The 13,053-nt window shown below is 64.1% G+C and overlaps 4 pseudogenes; all 4 read left to right on the forward strand.

Annotated features, from left to right (window-relative positions):
* Nucleotides 1-220: 220 nt before the first annotated feature.
* Nucleotides 221-339, forward strand: LOC142876141 (uncharacterized; annotated as a pseudogene).
* A 3,478-nt stretch (nucleotides 340-3,817) lies between these two features.
* LOC142876142 (uncharacterized) lies at nucleotides 3,818-3,936 on the forward strand (annotated as a pseudogene).
* Nucleotides 3,937-7,386: 3,450 nt separating this feature from the next.
* LOC142876143 (uncharacterized) lies at nucleotides 7,387-7,505 on the forward strand (annotated as a pseudogene).
* Nucleotides 7,506-10,976: 3,471 nt separating this feature from the next.
* LOC142876144 (uncharacterized) lies at nucleotides 10,977-11,095 on the forward strand (annotated as a pseudogene).
* The last annotated feature ends 1,958 nt before the right edge of the window (nucleotides 11,096-13,053 follow it).

Consider the following 13,053-nt stretch of genomic DNA (forward strand, 5'->3'; position numbering starts at 1 on the left):
TGTGTGTGTGTGTATAGAGAGACAGCCCCCCGCCCCGCCCCGCCCATCACCCCCGTCCCTGGGAGCCCACGGGACCCGGCCGGCGAACTCAACAGGCCCGGCCCGGCGCGGGGCCTGGGGCGGGAGGCGGCGGCGGCGGCGGCGGCGGCGGCGGCGGCGGCGGCGGGAAAGCTCAGAGAGGCTCGGCTTCTTGAGCGGGGCAGGGGCGCCCTCCGCCGCCGTCTAGGGCCACACCACCCTGAACGCCCCCGATCTCGTCTGGTCTCGGAAGCTAAGCAGGGTCGGGCCCGGTCAGTACTTGGATGGGAGACTGCCTGGGAATACCGGGGGCCACAGGCTGCTTCTTTTTTTTTTTTTTTTTTTTTGCCTCTTGTTCTGTCCCCTTTCTGGGAGCGCGGCGGCGGCCCGGGGTGGGGGTGACCCCAACCCTCAGCGCCCGCCGCGCTGCCTGGCGCCTCAGCCCGCACCGTGGGGCCTCCTCTTGTCCCAAGCCGCGACACCGCCGCCACGCGGCAGCATGCGTGGCATCTGCACTGTCAGGTCTCAGACCAAAGGTCTGCTCTGTGGGAACAGACACGCTGGAGAAAACCTTGAGAGTCTGAGAGGGGAGGGAGTTCCAGAAGAAGGCCAGGATGTCATTTTGAGGGAGTATGTGACCAGAACTCGTCCCGTTGCTTTTGGGGGTTCTATGGGCTCCACGCAGGAATCTTTGGTGGTGGCACCTGATGTTGGGGGATCCGGAGTCACACCCAGACCTGCTCCACAGGCCTCCTTTTACTTTTCTCTTCGGATTCATGATTTTTAAAAAGTGTCTCTTACCTCTATGATTGCATTTTCTTTTCTCTCTCTTTTCAAGCAGATGATGGGAGTACAAGTATTCAGGTGACATGTGTTGCCCGTGCACCCCTCCCCCCTGTGTTCTCATTCATATACCTCTCATGTTGTTCCAGCGTATTGTGGGGGTACCAGTGTTAAGGTCGGGTACAGTTGCCCTCTCCAAGCCTCCCCCCTGGGGTCAGAGCTTCAAGTGCGCCCATCCCCCAGTCGGTGCGCACCCACCCCATTCCTAATGGATGTGGATGCCCATCGCCTCCCCCCACCCGCCCGACACCCACCCGATGAAGGTGATTCCTCTCCGTCCACTTAGGTGTCCATCCGTTCGTACCAATTTGCTGGTGAGCGCGCTCACGTGGTGCTCGTGTGTCCATTCTTGGGATACCTGGCTTACTGGAACGGGTTCCAGCTCTGGCCAGGAGAACACGAGAGGCGCCCTCTCACCGCTGCTCCTCACAGCCGAATGGCACTCCGTGGTGTCCACGCGCCACATTTTATTAATGCACTCCTGGATGGATGGGCACTCGGGTCGCTTCCACGTCTTTGCGATTGTGAATTGTGCCCTAACTGTCACCCTACCCCTTACCCAGCCCGTCTCCTCTGCCCCTGCCTGACGCACTCCTCCCCGGCCAGGCCCGTCACTGTCCTGGGCCCCCGCCTGACCGGCTCCTCCCCGCCCGGCCTGTCACCGTCCTCTGCCCCTGCCTGACATGCTCCTTCCCGCCCGGCCTCTCACCGTCCTCGGCCCCTGCCTGACCGGCTCCTCCGTCGCCTGGGCCTTCCAAGGGCTTGGTGTGGAGGCTGCTTCCAGGAAGCCCTCCAGAAACCCGGCAGCAGGGTGGCCGCAGCAGTCTCCAGCAGCCTTCCCTAAGTCGAGTGCGGGGGACGTGCCCCCGCTGTGCCGCGGGGGGCCCAGCCTGGTGTCTTCCCTGATGCCCTGCGGCTGCCGGCTGGGGCTGCCGCTCCCCGCGAGGGGAGAGCCGCGGAGGTGGGGACCGCCTCCTGATGGGGACGTACGTACACGCAGCTCTCCACGTCGGATCCCGGGGCTCTCTGTCCTGCCCGAAGGCCCAGCGGGCCTGCGGGTCCTTAGAGTGGCAAAAACATCCGAAAGCTGAGACTGAGGGTCCGGTGGGTGTCTGCACTTTTGTGCTGGGCACCCCAGGGAGGCCCGGGGGCTGGCTGGACAACGTGGTCTGCTGGGCGGGGGGGGGTTTGGAGGAGCAACTGATGCCCTTCGCACCTTGGGTAGCAAGAGTCTGAGGTGTCTCTGAGCCCTGTGCCATGTCCGGGGGGGGGCGCGGGGGGGGGGGAGGAGGAGGAGGAGGAGGAGGTGGGAAGGGCCGGGGCCTGCAGTCCTGTTCCCGGGGTGGCACGGCAAGTGGCTTCTTCCACAGGCTGCTTGGCCTGGGCTCCCTGCACCTGGGCCTTTGGGGGACTGGCCCTGTGCTTGCCAACACTTCCTGCAGGGACCCAGAGCTGGGAGGTGGCATCTCTCAGCCCTGGGTCGGGCAGAGCCCCAGCGGGCCATGCCCACAACCTCTCTCAGCACCGGTCCCCCAGAAGGCTCCTTTGGGACCAGGATTCTCTTGCGGTGACTCTTTAAGGTCTGGCCCCTGGATGGAGGGGCACCAGGAGTAGAGGAGCAGGAAGGGGAAGGGGGTGGCCATGCGAGGGGACACTTTGAGGCCAAGTCCCAGCTTCAGCCTGATCCTCCTGGGAACCCCGCTCTGAGACAAGGAGCCGGGCTTCGCATTCCCACAGCAGCCAGTCGTGGGCTGAGGACACCTGGGGCCTTGGGAACTCCCTGGCTTCTCCTTGGTTTAACATCTAGAGCTGCTTGTGAATCGGGCCGCCACACACACCCGAGTGCAGGTGTCTTCCGCACAGACTGCGGGCCTCGCTCTTCTGAACGCCGCTAGCTCGCCACCCACCCACGGGTGAACCTGGTCAGGGTGCTTTCTCTCGGGGGCAGACTCTTTTCCGGGCGGGCTACCGGTGTCTCTGTTTGCTCGTTTCTTTCTTCCATTTCGGGAAAGGCTTCCTTGCTGGGTGTGGAAATCTCCTATGCCTTCCCTCGCCTATTCTGTCAGCTTTCAAATTCTCTTTCAGTTGCCACCCTCACAGATGGATTAGGAAACTCTTTCCGGTGCACTCATTAGTGAAATGACCTCAATGAAGCTGGAATCCAATATCTAATGGCCGATTTTTAGCGAGTCCACACGCCAGGGTGGTCGGGGTCCAATGCAGCCCCGGCCAGGCCCAGGCCCCTTGGACCGGGCCACAGGAGGACACAGAGGAGGGTCCCGGCCCCCACGAAGCGGTGCCGGCGGTTCTCCACGGGCTTGGGCGTTTTCCAGAGGTAGGAGATGGAGGGGACTGATTTCTTCAGCGCCCCACAAACCACGCCACCCCACCCCACCCATGGGACACATCCCCAGAGAGAGACGCCCCATACACTGGCTCCCCTCCCCCTTGCGCTGTGCCCCAGCCCTGGCCCGGGGGAATAGGCGGCAGCCCACCCACAGGGCGAGGGGGGGCACAGCTGAAAGGGGTTGTGGGGGAGGGCGGCCCCTGGCTGGGGTCAAAGGGCGCGCGCGTGCGCAGTCAGCGTCAGCGGCGGCGACGCGCTGGGGGTGGGCAGCGGGTAGGTGAAGGAGGCCGGGCGAGGAGACGAGGGGGGCTGGGAGGGCTCCACCTTGGCGAGTCCAGCCGTGGAGGCGCATCTTGTGTGAGTGTGAGTGAGTGTGAGTGTGTGTGTGTGTGTATAGAGAGACAGCCCCCCGCCCCGCCCCGCCCATCACCCCCGTCCCTGGGAGCCCACGGGACCCGGCCGGCGAACTCAACAGGCCCGGCCCGGCGCGGGGCCTGGGGCGGGAGGCGGCGGCGGCGGCGGCGGCGGCGGCGGCGGCGGCGGCGGCGGCGGCGGGAAAGCGCAGAGAGGCTCGGCTTCTTGAGCGGGGCAGGGGCGCCCTCCGCCGCCGTCTAGGGCCACACCACCCTGAACGCCCCCGATCTCGTCTGGTCTCGGAAGCTAAGCAGGGTCGGGCCCGGTCAGTACTTGGATGGGAGACTGCCTGGGAATACCGGGGGCCACAGGCTGCTTCTTTTTTTTTTTTTTTTTTTTTTGCCTCTTGTTCTGTCCCCTTTCTGGGAGCGCGGCGGCGGCCCGGGGTGGGGGTGACCCCAACCCTCAGCGCCCGCCGCGGTGCCTGGCGCCTCAGCCCGCACCGTGGGGCCTCCTCTTGTCCCAAGCCGCGACACCGCCGCCACGCGGCAGCATGCGTGGCATCTGCACTGTCAGGTCTCAGACCAAAGGTCTGCTCTGTGGGAACAGACACGCTGGAGAAAACCTTGAGAGTCTGAGAGGGGAGGGAGTTCCAGAAGAAGGCCAGGATGTCATTTTGAGGGAGTATGTGACCAGAACTCGTCCCGTTGCTTTTGGGGGTTCTATGGGCTCCACGCAGGAATCTTTGGTGGTGGCACCTGATGTTGGGGGATCCGGAGTCACACCCAGACCTGCTCCACAGGCCTCCTTTTACTTTTCTCTTCGGATTCATGATTTTTAAAAAGTGTCTCTTACCTCTATGATTGCATTTTCTTTTCTCTCTCTTTTCAAGCAGATGATGGGAGTACAAGTATTCAGGTGACATGTGTTGCCCGTGCACCCCTCCCCCCTGTGTTCTCATTCATATACCTCTCATGTTGTTCCAGCGTATTGTGGGGGTACCAGTGTTAAGGTCGGGTACAGTTGCCCTCTCCAAGCCTCCCCCCTGGGGTCAGAGCTTCAAGTGCGCCCATCCCCCAGTCGGTGCGCACCCACCCCATTCCTAATGGATGTGGATGCCCATCGCCTCCCCCCACCCGCCCGACACCCACCCGATGAAGGTGATTCCTCTCCGTCCACTTAGGTGTCCATCCGTTCGTACCAATTTGCTGGTGAGCGCGCTCACGTGGTGCTCGTGTGTCCATTCTTGGGATACCTGGCTTACTGGAACGGGTTCCAGCTCTGGCCAGGAGAACACGAGAGGCGCCCTCTCACCGCTGCTCCTCACAGCCGAATGGCACTCCGTGGTGTCCACGCGCCACATTTTATTAATGCACTCCTGGATGGATGGGCACTCGGGTCGCTTCCACGTCTTTGCGATTGTGAATTGTGCCCTAACTGTCACCCTACCCCTTACCCAGCCCGTCTCCTCTGCCCCTGCCTGACGCACTCCTCCCCGGCCAGGCCCGTCACTGTCCTGGGCCCCCGCCTGACCGGCTCCTCCCCGCCCGGCCTGTCACCGTCCTCTGCCCCTGCCTGACATGCTCCTTCCCGCCCGGCCTCTCACCGTCCTCGGCCCCTGCCTGACCGGCTCCTCCGTCGCCTGGGCCTTCCAAGGGCTTGGTGTGGAGGCTGCTTCCAGGAAGCCCTCCAGAAACCCGGCAGCAGGGTGGCCGCAGCAGTCTCCAGCAGCCTTCCCTAAGTCGAGTGCGGGGGACGTGCCCCCGCTGTGCCGCGGGGGGCCCAGCCTGGTGTCTTCCCTGATGCCCTGCGGCTGCCGGCTGGGGCTGCCGCTCCCCGCGAGGGGAGAGCCGCGGAGGTGGGGACCGCCTCCTGATGGGGACGTACGTACACGCAGCTCTCCACGTCGGATCCCGGGGCTCTCTGTCCTGCCCGAAGGCCCAGCGGGCCTGCGGGTCCTTAGAGTGGCAAAAACATCCGAAAGCTGAGACTGAGGGTCCGGTGGGTGTCTGCACTTTTGTGCTGGGCACCCCAGGGAGGCCCGGGGGCTGGCTGGACAACGTGGTCTGCTGGGCGGGGGGGGGGGTTGGAGGAGCAACTGATGCCCTTCGCACCTTGGGTAGCAAGAGTCTGAGGTGTCTCTGAGCCCTGTGCCATGTCCGGGGGGGGGGCGCGGGGGGGGGGAGGAGGAGGAGGAGGAGGAGGTGGGAAGGGCCGGGGCCTGCAGTCCTGTTCCCGGGGTGGCACGGCAAGTGGCTTCTTCCACAGGCTGCTTGGCCTGGGCTCCCTGCACCTGGGCCTTTGGGGGACTGGCCCTGTGCTTGCCAACACTTCCTGCAGGGACCCAGAGCTGGGAGGTGGCATCTCTCAGCCCTGGGTCGGGCAGAGCCCCAGCGGGCCATGCCCACAACCTCTCTCAGCACCGGTCCCCCAGAAGGCTCCTTTGGGACCAGGATTCTCTTGCGGTGACTCTTTAAGGTCTGGCCCCTGGATGGAGGGGCACCAGGAGTAGAGGAGCAGGAAGGGGAAGGGGGTGGCCATGCGAGGGGACACTTTGAGGCCAAGTCCCAGCTTCAGCCTGATCCTCCTGGGAACCCCGCTCTGAGACAAGGAGCCGGGCTTCGCATTCCCACAGCAGCCAGTCGTGGGCTGAGGACACCTGGGGCCTTGGGAACTCCCTGGCTTCTCCTTGGTTTAACATCTAGAGCTGCTTGTGAATCGGGCCGCCACACACACCCGAGTGCAGGTGTCTTCCGCACAGACTGCGGGCCTCGCTCTTCTGAACGCCGCTAGCTCGCCACCCACCCACGGGTGAACCTGGTCAGGGTGCTTTCTCTCGGGGGCAGACTCTTTTCCGGGCGGGCTACCGGTGTCTCTGTTTGCTCGTTTCTTTCTTCCATTTCGGGAAAGGCTTCCTTGCTGGGTGTGGAAATCTCCTATGCCTTCCCTCGCCTATTCTGTCAGCTTTCAAATTCTCTTTCAGTTGCCACCCTCACAGATGGATTAGGAAACTCTTTCCGGTGCACTCATTAGTGAAATGACCTCAATGAAGCTGGAATCCAATATCTAATGGCCGATTTTTAGCGAGTCCACACGCCAGGGTGGTCGGGGTCCAATGCAGCCCCGGCCAGGCCCAGGCCCCTTGGACCGGGCCACAGGAGGACACAGAGGAGGGTCCCGGCCCCCACGAAGCGGTGCCGGCGGTTCTCCACGGGCTTGGGCGTTTTCCAGAGGTAGGAGATGGAGGGGACTGATTTCTTCAGCGCCCCACAAACCACGCCACCCCACCCCACCCATGGGACACATCCCCAGAGAGAGACGCCCCATACACTGGCTCCCCTCCCCCTTGCGCTGTGCCCCAGCCCTGGCCCGGGGGAATAGGCGGCAGCCCACCCACAGGGCGAGGGGGGGCACAGCTGAAAGGGGTTGTGGGGGAGGGCGGCCCCTGGCTGGGGTCAAAGGGCGCGCGCGTGCGCAGTCAGCGTCAGCGGCGGCGACGCGCTGGGGGTGGGCAGCGGGTAGGTGAAGGAGGCCGGGCGAGGAGACGAGGGGGGCTGGGAGGGCTCCACCTTGGCGAGTCCAGCCGTGGAGGCGCATCTTGTGTGAGTGTGAGTGAGTGTGAGTGTGTGTGTGTGTGTATAGAGAGACAGCCCCCCGCCCCGCCCCGCCCATCACCCCCGTCCCTGGGAGCCCACGGGACCCGGCCGGCGAACTCAACAGGCCCGGCCCGGCGCGGGGCCTGGGGCGGGAGGCGGCGGCGGCGGCGGCGGGAAAGCGCAGAGAGGCTCGGCTTCTTGAGCGGGGCAGGGGCGCCCTCCGCCGCCGTCTAGGGCCACACCACCCTGAACGCCCCCGATCTCGTCTGGTCTCGGAAGCTAAGCAGGGTCGGGCCCGGTCAGTACTTGGATGGGAGACTGCCTGGGAATACCGGGGGCCACAGGCTGCTTCTTTTTTTTTTTTTTTTTTTTTTGCCTCTTGTTCTGTCCCCTTTCTGGGAGCGCGGCGGCGGCCCGGGGTGGGGGTGACCCCAACCCTCAGCGCCCGCCGCGGTGCCTGGCGCCTCAGCCCGCACCGTGGGGCCTCCTCTTGTCCCAAGCCGCGACACCGCCGCCACGCGGCAGCATGCGTGGCATCTGCACTGTCAGGTCTCAGACCAAAGGTCTGCTCTGTGGGAACAGACACGCTGGAGAAAACCTTGAGAGTCTGAGAGGGGAGGGAGTTCCAGAAGAAGGCCAGGATGTCATTTTGAGGGAGTATGTGACCAGAACTCGTCCCGTTGCTTTTGGGGGTTCTATGGGCTCCACGCAGGAATCTTTGGTGGTGGCACCTGATGTTGGGGGATCCGGAGTCACACCCAGACCTGCTCCACAGGCCTCCTTTTACTTTTCTCTTCGGATTCATGATTTTTAAAAAGTGTCTCTTACCTCTATGATTGCATTTTCTTTTCTCTCTCTTTTCAAGCAGATGATGGGAGTACAAGTATTCAGGTGACATGTGTTGCCCGTGCACCCCTCCCCCCTGTGTTCTCATTCATATACCTCTCATGTTGTTCCAGCGTATTGTGGGGGTACCAGTGTTAAGGTCGGGTACAGTTGCCCTCTCCAAGCCTCCCCCCTGGGGTCAGAGCTTCAAGTGCGCCCATCCCCCAGTCGGTGCGCACCCACCCCATTCCTAATGGATGTGGATGCCCATCGCCTCCCCCCACCCGCCCGACACCCACCCGATGAAGGTGATTCCTCTCCGTCCACTTAGGTGTCCATCCGTTCGTACCAATTTGCTGGTGAGCGCGCTCACGTGGTGCTCGTGTGTCCATTCTTGGGATACCTGGCTTACTGGAACGGGTTCCAGCTCTGGCCAGGAGAACACGAGAGGCGCCCTCTCACCGCTGCTCCTCACAGCCGAATGGCACTCCGTGGTGTCCACGCGCCACATTTTATTAATGCACTCCTGGATGGATGGGCACTCGGGTCGCTTCCACGTCTTTGCGATTGTGAATTGTGCCCTAACTGTCACCCTACCCCTTACCCAGCCCGTCTCCTCTGCCCCTGCCTGACGCACTCCTCCCCGGCCAGGCCCGTCACTGTCCTGGGCCCCCGCCTGACCGGCTCCTCCCCGCCCGGCCTGTCACCGTCCTCTGCCCCTGCCTGACATGCTCCTTCCCGCCCGGCCTCTCACCGTCCTCGGCCCCTGCCTGACCGGCTCCTCCGTCGCCTGGGCCTTCCAAGGGCTTGGTGTGGAGGCTGCTTCCAGGAAGCCCTCCAGAAACCCGGCAGCAGGGTGGCCGCAGCAGTCTCCAGCAGCCTTCCCTAAGTCGAGTGCGGGGGACGTGCCCCCGCTGTGCCGCGGGGGGCCCAGCCTGGTGTCTTCCCTGATGCCCTGCGGCTGCCGGCTGGGGCTGCCGCTCCCCGCGAGGGGAGAGCCGCGGAGGTGGGGACCGCCTCCTGATGGGGACGTACGTACACGCAGCTCTCCACGTCGGATCCCGGGGCTCTCTGTCCTGCCCGAAGGCCCAGCGGGCCTGCGGGTCCTTAGAGTGGCAAAAACATCCGAAAGCTGAGACTGAGGGTCCGGTGGGTGTCTGCACTTTTGTGCTGGGCACCCCAGGGAGGCCCGGGGGCTGGCTGGACAACGTGGTCTGCTGGGCGGGGGGGGGGGTTGGAGGAGCAACTGATGCCCTTCGCACCTTGGGTAGCAAGAGTCTGAGGTGTCTCTGAGCCCTGTGCCATGTCCGGGGGGGGGGCGCGGGGGGGGGGAGGAGGAGGAGGAGGAGGAGGTGGGAAGGGCCGGGGCCTGCAGTCCTGTTCCCGGGGTGGCACGGCAAGTGGCTTCTTCCACAGGCTGCTTGGCCTGGGCTCCCTGCACCTGGGCCTTTGGGGGACTGGCCCTGTGCTTGCCAACACTTCCTGCAGGGACCCAGAGCTGGGAGGTGGCATCTCTCAGCCCTGGGTCGGGCAGAGCCCCAGCGGGCCATGCCCACAACCTCTCTCAGCACCGGTCCCCCAGAAGGCTCCTTTGGGACCAGGATTCTCTTGCGGTGACTCTTTAAGGTCTGGCCCCTGGATGGAGGGGCACCAGGAGTAGAGGAGCAGGAAGGGGAAGGGGGTGGCCATGCGAGGGGACACTTTGAGGCCAAGTCCCAGCTTCAGCCTGATCCTCCTGGGAACCCCGCTCTGAGACAAGGAGCCGGGCTTCGCATTCCCACAGCAGCCAGTCGTGGGCTGAGGACACCTGGGGCCTTGGGAACTCCCTGGCTTCTCCTTGGTTTAACATCTAGAGCTGCTTGTGAATCGGGCCGCCACACACACCCGAGTGCAGGTGTCTTCCGCACAGACTGCGGGCCTCGCTCTTCTGAACGCCGCTAGCTCGCCACCCACCCACGGGTGAACCTGGTCAGGGTGCTTTCTCTCGGGGGCAGACTCTTTTCCGGGCGGGCTACCGGTGTCTCTGTTTGCTCGTTTCTTTCTTCCATTTCGGGAAAGGCTTCCTTGCTGGGTGTGGAAATCTCCTATGCCTTCCCTCGCCTATTCTGTCAGCTTTCAAATTCTCTTTCAGTTGCCACCCTCACAGATGGATTAGGAAACTCTTTCCGGTGCACTCATTAGTGAAATGACCTCAATGAAGCTGGAATCCAATATCTAATGGCCGATTTTTAGCGAGTCCACACGCCAGGGTGGTCGGGGTCCAATGCAGCCCCGGCCAGGCCCAGGCCCCTTGGACCGGGCCACAGGAGGACACAGAGGAGGGTCCCGGCCCCCACGAAGCGGTGCCGGCGGTTCTCCACGGGCTTGGGCGTTTTCCAGAGGTAGGAGATGGAGGGGACTGATTTCTTCAGCGCCCCACAAACCACGCCACCCCACCCCACCCATGGGACACATCCCCAGAGAGAGACGCCCCATACACTGGCTCCCCTCCCCCTTGCGCTGTGCCCCAGCCCTGGCCCGGGGGAATAGGCGGCAGCCCACCCACAGGGCGAGGGGGGGCACAGCTGAAAGGGGTTGTGGGGGAGGGCGGCCCCTGGCTGGGGTCAAAGGGCGCGCGCGTGCGCAGTCAGCGTCAGCGGCGGCGACGCGCTGGGGGTGGGCAGCGGGTAGGTGAAGGAGGCCGGGCGAGGAGACGAGGGGGGCTGGGAGGGCTCCACCTTGGCGAGTCCAGCCGTGGAGGCGCATCTTGTGTGAGTGTGAGTGAGTGTGAGTGTGTGTGTGTGTGTATAGAGAGACAGCCCCCCGCCCCGCCCCGCCCATCACCCCCGTCCCTGGGAGCCCACGGGACCCGGCCGGCGAACTCAACAGGCCCGGCCCGGCGCGGGGCCTGGGGCGGGAGGCGGCGGCGGCGGCGGCGGCGGCGGCGGCGGCGGCGGGGGGAAAGCTCAGAGAGGCTCGGCTTCTTGAGCGGGGCAGGGGCGCCCTCTGCCGCCGTCTAGGGCCACACCACCCTGAACGCCCCCGATCTCGTCTGGTCTCGGAAGCTAAGCAGGGTCGGGCCCGGTCAGTACTTGGATGGGAGACTGCCTGGGAATACCGGGGGCCACAGGCTGCTTCTTTTTTTTTTTTTTTTTTTTTTTGCCTCTTGTTCTGTCCCCTTTCTGGGAGCGCGGCGGCGGCCCGGGGTGGGGGTGACCCCAACCCTCAGCGCCCGCCGCGCTGCCTGGCGCCTCAGCCCGCACCGTGGGGCCTCCTCTTGTCCCAAGCCGCGACACCGCCGCCACGCGGCAGCATGCGTGGCATCTGCACTGTCAGGTCTCAGACCAAAGGTCTGCTCTGTGGGAACAGACACGCTGGAGAAAACCTTGAGAGTCTGAGAGGGGAGGGAGTTCCAGAAGAAGGCCAGGATGTCATTTTGAGGGAGTATGTGACCAGAACTCGTCCCGTTGCTTTTGGGGGTTCTATGGGCTCCACGCAGGAATCTTTGGTGGTGGCACCTGATGTTGGGGGATCCGGAGTCACACCCAGACCTGCTCCACAGGCCTCCTTTTACTTTTCTCTTCGGATTCATGATTTTTAAAAAGTGTCTCTTACCTCTATGATTGCATTTTCTTTTCTCTCTCTTTTCAAGCAGATGATGGGAGTACAAGTATTCAGGTGACATGTGTTGCCCGTGCACCCCTCCCCCCTGTGTTCTCATTCATATACCTCTCATGTTGTTCCAGCGTATTGTGGGGGTACCAGTGTTAAGGTCGGGTACAGTTGCCCTCTCCAAGCCTCCCCCCTGGGGTCAGAGCTTCAAGTGCGCCCATCCCCCAGTCGGTGCGCACCCACCCCATTCCTAATGGATGTGGATGCCCATCGCCTCCCCCCACCCGCCCGACACCCACCCGATGAAGGTGATTCCTCTCCGTCCACTTAGGTGTCCATCCGTTCGTACCAATTTGCTGGTGAGCGCGCTCACGTGGTGCTCGTGTGTCCATTCTTGGGATACCTGGCTTACTGGAACGGGTTCCAGCTCTGGCCAGGAGAACACGAGAGGCGCCCTCTCACCGCTGCTCCTCACAGCCGAATGGCACTCCGTGGTGTCCACGCGCCACATTTTATTAATGCACTCCTGGATGGATGGGCACTCGGGTCGCTTCCACGTCTTTGCGATTGTGAATTGTGCCCTAACTGTCACCCTACCCCTTACCCAGCCCGTCTCCTCTGCCCCTGCCTGACGCACTCCTCCCCGGCCAGGCCCGTCACTGTCCTGGGCCCCCGCCTGACCGGCTCCTCCCCGCCCGGCCTGTCACCGTCCTCTGCCCCTGCCTGACATGCTCCTTCCCGCCCGGCCTCTCACCGTCCTCGGCCCCTGCCTGACCGGCTCCTCCGTCGCCTGGGCCTTCCAAGGGCTTGGTGTGGAGGCTGCTTCCAGGAAGCCCTCCAGAAACCCGGCAGCAGGGTGGCCGCAGCAGTCTCCAGCAGCCTTCCCTAAGTCGAGTGCGGGGGACGTGCCCCCGCTGTGCCGCGGGGGGCCCAGCCTGGTGTCTTCCCTGATGCCCTGCGGCTGCCGGCTGGGGCTGCCGCTCCCCGCGAGGGGAGAGCCGCGGAGGTGGGGACCGCCTCCTGATGGGGACGTACGTACACGCAGCTCTCCACGTCGGATCCCGGGGCTCTCTGTCCTGCCCGAAGGCCCAGCGGGCCTGCGGGTCCTTAGAGTGGCAAAAACATCCGAAAGCTGAGACTGAGGGTCCGGTGGGTGTCTGCACTTTTGTGCTGGGCACCCCAGGGAGGCCCGGGGGCTGGCTGGACAACGTGGTCTGCTGGGCGGGGGGGGGGGTTGGAGGAGCAACTGATGCCCTTCGCACCTTGGGTAGCAAGAGTCTGAGGTGTCTCTGAGCCCTGTGCCATGTCCGGGGGGGGGGGCGCGGGGGGGGGGGGAGGAGGAGGAGGAGGAGGAGGTGGGAAGGGCCGGGGCCTGCAGTCCTGTTCCCGGGGTGGCACGGCAAGTGGCTTCTTCCACAGGCTGCTTGGCCTGGGCTCCCTGCACCTGGGCCTTTGGGGGACTGGCCCTGTGCTTGCCAA

Source organism: Microcebus murinus, chromosome 14 (genome assembly GCF_040939455.1).
Source record: "Microcebus murinus isolate Inina chromosome 14, M.murinus_Inina_mat1.0, whole genome shotgun sequence".
In the NCBI taxonomy this organism is placed as follows: Eukaryota; Metazoa; Chordata; class Mammalia; order Primates; family Cheirogaleidae; genus Microcebus; species Microcebus murinus.